The sequence below is a fragment of the Monodelphis domestica genome, chromosome 1 (genome assembly GCF_027887165.1).
Source record: "Monodelphis domestica isolate mMonDom1 chromosome 1, mMonDom1.pri, whole genome shotgun sequence".
Classification (NCBI taxonomy): Eukaryota; Metazoa; Chordata; class Mammalia; order Didelphimorphia; family Didelphidae; genus Monodelphis; species Monodelphis domestica.
This window is the reverse complement of record NC_077227.1, coordinates 305,103,122-305,109,282: the sequence shown is the minus strand read 5'-3', so window position 1 is coordinate 305,109,282 and position 6,161 is coordinate 305,103,122. Positions and strand designations below refer to the sequence as shown.

At 40.1% G+C, this 6,161-nt stretch overlaps 1 long non-coding RNA gene across 1 annotated transcript; it reads left to right on the top strand.

Annotated features, from left to right (window-relative positions):
- Nucleotides 1-499: 499 nt before the first annotated feature.
- Nucleotides 500-4,848, top strand: LOC130458195 (uncharacterized). The gene is made up of 3 exons (XR_008917281.1): nucleotides 500-809; nucleotides 901-1,094; nucleotides 4,721-4,848. It is a non-coding gene; the product is annotated as an uncharacterized LOC130458195 (long non-coding RNA).
- Nucleotides 4,849-6,161: the final 1,313 nt, after the last annotated feature.

The following is a 6,161-nucleotide window of genomic DNA, read 5'->3' as shown; positions in this document are numbered from 1 at the left end:
ACATTAACAATGCTGCCGCCACCTTTGAAGATGAATGACGTCGACGTCTTGCCGCTGCGCGTGAACGCCGACACCAGGCCACAACCGCACCTCCTGTAACAACTGGAGTCCCATGCCCCATGTGCCACAAACTGTGCGCCTCAGCCTTTGGACTCCAAAGCCACATGAGGGTACACCGTAGATGAAACTGCACAAAGACAATAGTTATACTTGATCACCGAGAGACTACCACTAATCTAATCTAATCATCAGCATTTTCCACCAGTGCTTGCTTAATAAATTGATTTCACAATGATTTATCCTATGTGCTATGGAGTTGAAGTGAAGAAAATGCTTTCCAAGAAACAGGAGTATATATGGCACATGATCTGAGATGACTACATCAGTTCCACATACATTAACAGCTCATTTCAGGGGTGGCCAGGAGCACAGAAGGAACTCATGAGTATTTTCTGGTACTGAGACTGTGTCAGATGGAGTGATGGAGGACAGACACTGAGACCTCACAGTGATACTTGGATTCTCAGTGTCACCACAGCCTTCCTCAGGGCTTTAGAGCCAACTCTGGGGGTTTCATGCTTCTGTAGCTCAGGGAAGGGATTCCTCACAGTGGAAGGCAGCTGCTCTTCCTCCCATTAAACAGAGGAAGACATGCAAATGGGGCTCCTCCCTCAGGCATGAACCGAGCACAAAACCTGTGTGCTGCTCTGGGAGAGGAGCTTCTCCTTGTGTGGCTGAGGACTGACAGTGTAGAGCCTGAATCATGGGATTTGGACTCAATGGCATTTTCATTCTGATGATTTTGCAAGGTAGATTTCAATTTTTAAACTTGTTTTTTGAAAGAGTCTTTGAAGTGGTGGATCTGTGTGACTATTGTCTCTAATGACTCTTTGCTTGCAGGTGTCCATTGTGACGTTCAGCTGGTGGAGTCTGGGGGAGATGTGAGACAGCCTGGAGGATCCTTGAAACTCTTTTGCAAGGTTTCTGGATTAGACTTCAGCAGCTACTACATGAATAGGGTTTCCCAGGCTCCAGGGAAGGGGCTGGAGTGTGTCTCATACGTTAGAAGTGGTGGAAGTAGCACAAACTAAGCGGTAAACATTCCTTTCTCTGTCTCTATGGTTTTTTTTTTTTAAATTATTTTTTTAAACCCTTACCTTCTGTCTTGGAATCAATACTGTGTACAATGGGGGTTAAGTGACTTGCCCAGAGTAACACAGCTAGGAAGTGTCTGAGGCAGATTTGAATCCAGGACCTCTCATCTCTAGGTCTGGATCTCAATTCACCCAGCTGCCCCCCTGTTCTCTCTCTTAATTCCTTTTTGTCTCTGCTGCTCTTTCCTACTTCTGATAAGCAGAGGCTCAGGGAGGAGACGTATTCTCGTAATGGTTTATGTATTTTGTATATCGTGACTCTAATTTCTCTGACGTTGTCAGACATGAAGCACAGACGAGGTCACATGATAAGTGAGGAATCACTGGACATTCTCTACAGCCATCCTGCAGGGTTTTCATACACTCTGAGCACAGGGAAGCACACTTTTGCAGGGAAGTCAGCTGGTGTGCCGAGTCAGTCTGGGGGAAACTTTTAAAAACCTTTTTTTTTTTAACCTTTAAGCAGGCAGCTGCCCAAGAAGGTGGGATTTGCACTCTCAGCCCCTTCTCATTTCAGTCAAAGTTTCAGTGATTCTATCAGAATGTCTTTTGACCTCATAGGAAGATGCTTGCTGTGGTCTAAACAAGCAGGATTTATGGAAGGTCCTCCCAATGCTTCTCTGGGGATGGGAGTGGAATAAACTCCTTTTAACTTCCATTTCTGAGTTTCCTTCATTTAATTAAGGTTATGCCTAGATCCTCCATTTAACATCTAATATCCGTATATTCCATATAAATATGTGTGTGTATGTTTATCTTTTTTGTGTTTGTGCATATAGTGATTTTTCCATGTATATCTTTATCCATAATCGTGCCTATATGGGAGGAACCTAACTGGAGGGTACATGAGGCTCAGCCAGACTTTTCATATGATCAAACTCTTATTTCTTTTGTCCCTGTGGAGGGGGTTTCCATGCTGGCTTGCACAGATGGGAGGCCTTTGTGGTGGCTTTCACTGGGGCTGGGCCATGTGGGAATCCTGTGCTAGGGTCTTGGGACTAGAGCCAGGGGCTCCCCCTTCTCTGGCTGGGATGCAGCCTGCTTTAGCTCAGACTGCTCTAACTGTGCGTCCCTGGTTAGGGAATAGCAAATATGATATGGAAAATATGATAGACAATAAAGGATAAGTTAAATATTTTTTATTTTTATTAATTTCTTATTTTATTAGTATTCTTATTAATTAAAATTTTTATGCCTCCATGAATATCAAGGTTTTTATAGGCATTGTTTAAGAAATAAAATAGTTTGCTTGCTTATCTAATTCAATAATTGTCAAAGAATTTTTCCCCAAAATGATATTTATGTCCCTAACTTTATTTTTATTTTTTGTTGATTTAAAAGGGGAACATTGAGAACCCTCATTATTGTAGGTTTACTCTCTTTTTTTAATAATATTTTGAAGACTTTTTCTTTCAAATATTAAATACTATCTAAGCATGTGCATGTATATGTTATATTCATAATTATAAATTTATACATGTTTGTATTAAAATTATTATTAATTCATTGACTCTGGTACCCTCACAGAATCTGAGTCTGGAAACAGCTTTGTGGGTTCTTGAGCTGAGGTGAGAAGTATGGGTACTGGGCTTTCAGGAGGGCCTGTGCTGACTAAGAATCATGCATACAGATTCTTAGAGAGATGGCAAAGTTTAATGGATTGGGGTTTACAATGTATAGGGTAAATGGTGTAGGAAAGGGGATTAGGTAAGCTTCATACAGAAATAATGATACTGATTTACAAGATAAGGATAATGGAAATGAACTACATCAGTGATTCTCAACAGGAGTTTCTAAAGGTAATATATCACAGGTAAATATGTAACCACCTAGTCCAGATTTTCAGGGAAATGTTTGGCTTCAGTGCGTAGAACAAGGACAACCAGTTGATGCAGGACTTCAGGTGATGCCTAAGCTGCATGACTGATTCTGCCTTGCTGATGGCTCTGATCTTACTGGGGCCTACTCTCACTACTGGGGGATATACCAGTATAATGTAGCTTCTGTGCTTTTCTTTTTCAATCAAGTTCATTTTGACTCAACTCATTTTAGATCATGCAAACTCTTTTGAGTTTACTTGAAGCATAATAGATTTGACTCCAGCACTTTAGAAAATTATTTTTCTCCAATTACATGGAAAAACAATTTTGAAATTTATCTTTTAAAAAACTTATTTCCAAATTCTCAATCTGATAGAGATTTTCCTTGTGCAATCATGGAAAACATTTTTTCATGTCAGTCATTTTGTAGAGATCTCAAACAAACTAATAAAACAAACAAACAAAAATCGGGAAATGAAATAAAGTATCTTTTGGTCAGCATCCAGACCCCATCAGTTCCTTCTCTGGAGGCATATGGTATTTTTTATGAAGAGTTTTTGAGATTGTTTTAGATCATTGTATTGTTGAGAACTGCTAGGTAATTCACAATTACTCATCAAACATTGTTTTTGCTTTTGTGTACAATGTTCTTTTGACTTTATTCACTTTACTGTGCATCAACTCATCAAGTCTTTCCAGGTTTTCCTGAAATTATCTTGACATGGGCACTGTACCCCAGAAACCCAGGGGAACTATTATCAGGGAAACTCCCTTGCCTTTGCATCCTTGTGACACTTAACCTAGAAATACCCAATGACCCCACCTAGGGTCCTGAGATGTTTACCCTCTTTTGTCCTCTAGATTTAAGATGGACAAAGAAATGAATCTTTATGCCTCCAGGCAGGCCCCAGTCAGATGACCCCCCCCAACCCCCACCAAATGCCTGAGGGACTAACACTCTAGGTCCACATCAGGACATAGCATCTAAAGAGTATATAAACCCCAGAACTGATGTTGTCTGGGGGACAGCCTTTCCATCCATGCTGTCCCCATGGAGGAACAGCCTTTCCATTCATACTGTTCTCCCAGGAACTGCTCCCCATCTTGCTGTCCCACCTTGCTATCCTCCTGGTCATTCTCAACATTACTTTCTAAATTAATAAATTTCTCTTTTTGTTTTTAAGCCAAGTTTTGGAGTCTTGCATTCTTGCAAAAGGTATCCTTCCCGAACCCCAGGGGTATCCTTCCCGCCCATAACAATCTTGTTTTTCATTTCTGATAGCACAATAATATTTCATCACTAGCATATATTACAACTTCTTCATTCATTCTTGTGTATCAGAATTTAAACTGTATTATAAAGCAGTTATTTTCAAAACAATATAGTACTGGCTAAGAGATAGAAAGGTGGGTCAATGGAATAGATTGTGGTAAATGAACTCAGTAAGATAGTCTATGATAAACCCAATAATCCAAGGTTTGGGACAAGAACCCACCGTTTGACAAAAATTTCTGGGAAAATTTGAAAACAGTATAGGAGAAAGTAGGTTTAGATCAACATGGCACACTCTCTACCAAGATAAATTCAAAATGGGCAAATGACTTAAATAAATGATGAACTCATGAATAAATTAGGTGGATACAAAATATTATACCTGTCAGATCTTTGGGAAAGACTTTAAGAATATAGTAAGCAAAGGAAGATTGCAAAAAGATTTTGCAAATTATCTTCCATTTGATTTACAGGGACATGTGACAGAAGGTCACATGAGAGTTGAATCAAGATTCTAAGATCCCAACTGTAAAACAGTCTTGGGGAGGAAACTTTTGGAAGAGAGGGGAGATTTTCCATCTTTCTGGCCCTTTGGAAGATATCAGCTGAAGTGGAGGAAAACCTGCTTGGATTGGCTGCTTGAAGCTAGAAAGAAGACCCTTCACTGCTGGACCTAATGTGGACATTTCTTCTGGGATCTTGGCTAATTTTGGGGAAACCTAATTTATTTAGCATAGATAAGTTTGCCATTAAGATAGTTTTAAGGGAAATAGTTTTGGGGTTAAAATGAAGAACCTTCCCTTATCCTTTTGACCACCTTCCTCTCAACCTTCCCATCAATAAACTTAAAATATTTAGATGTTTTCTCTCTTGTTATTTTTCCTTAACAATCACACCATAAGAAAACCAAGCAGGGAACATTTACGACAGAGAACATAACAAAATGGAAAATGGAAAATGAATAATTTCAATCATATTAAATTAAAAATTTTTGTGCAAACAAAACCAATGCAACCAAAATTAAAATAGAAGCAACAAACTGTGAAAAAATTTTTATAACAAAAATCTCTGACAAAGTTCAAATTCCTCATATTTATGAGGAACTATGTCATCTTGCACAAGAAAAGCCATTCCCAGACTGCCAATGGTCAAGGGATATGAATAGGCAGTTTTCAGATGAAGAAATCAAAACTATTAAGAAACACATGAAAAAGTGTTCTCAATCCCTTCTCATTAGAGAAATGCAAATCAAAACAACTCTGAGGTACCACTGTAAAGATTAAAATTTAGGGGAGGCTGAGGCAGGTAGAAATTAGTTTCTCTCTGCAAGGAGTATTATATTTTTATGAGGTTCATTAAAAGTTAAGGATTAAAGAAAGTAAAATACAGGATAAGAAAAACGTGCCTCAGCCAGAGAGGCCTAAGACAAGATCTCACCTACATTATGGAAAGAGCCACGTCTGCCCCAAAATGGAAGTCACAGAGAGTAAGACAAAACCAGGATTCCAGGCTCAAAAAGTCTCTGTATATGAATGCTAATTCCTTCTCTGGCCTGCTTGCTGATATTGTACTGCCTTACCTGGACCGGCATGGCAGAGCTGAGAAGCTGTATCACCACTGGTGGCTGGTGGGCGGCCAGGCCAGGGGGATTAGACTCTGCCCAGACCCCAGGAACTCTGGCCTGAAACTCCTGCAGTAATGAGGATAGTTATGGTTGGCTGGCCTGTGCGGTCAATAGGTATTCTTCTGGGAGTGGGCAGGACAGGAGGAGGGTCTGAGGTGTGTCTGCAAAGTAGAGTTTAACCCCCCTCCCTTGAAAGAGATGGTGGCTTTCAGAGTAAGTCCCTACCAAGAAGAGGATAAGAGCAGTTGGGCATGACCAAGAAGGAGTGTGTCACTGACCCTGTTCCAAGA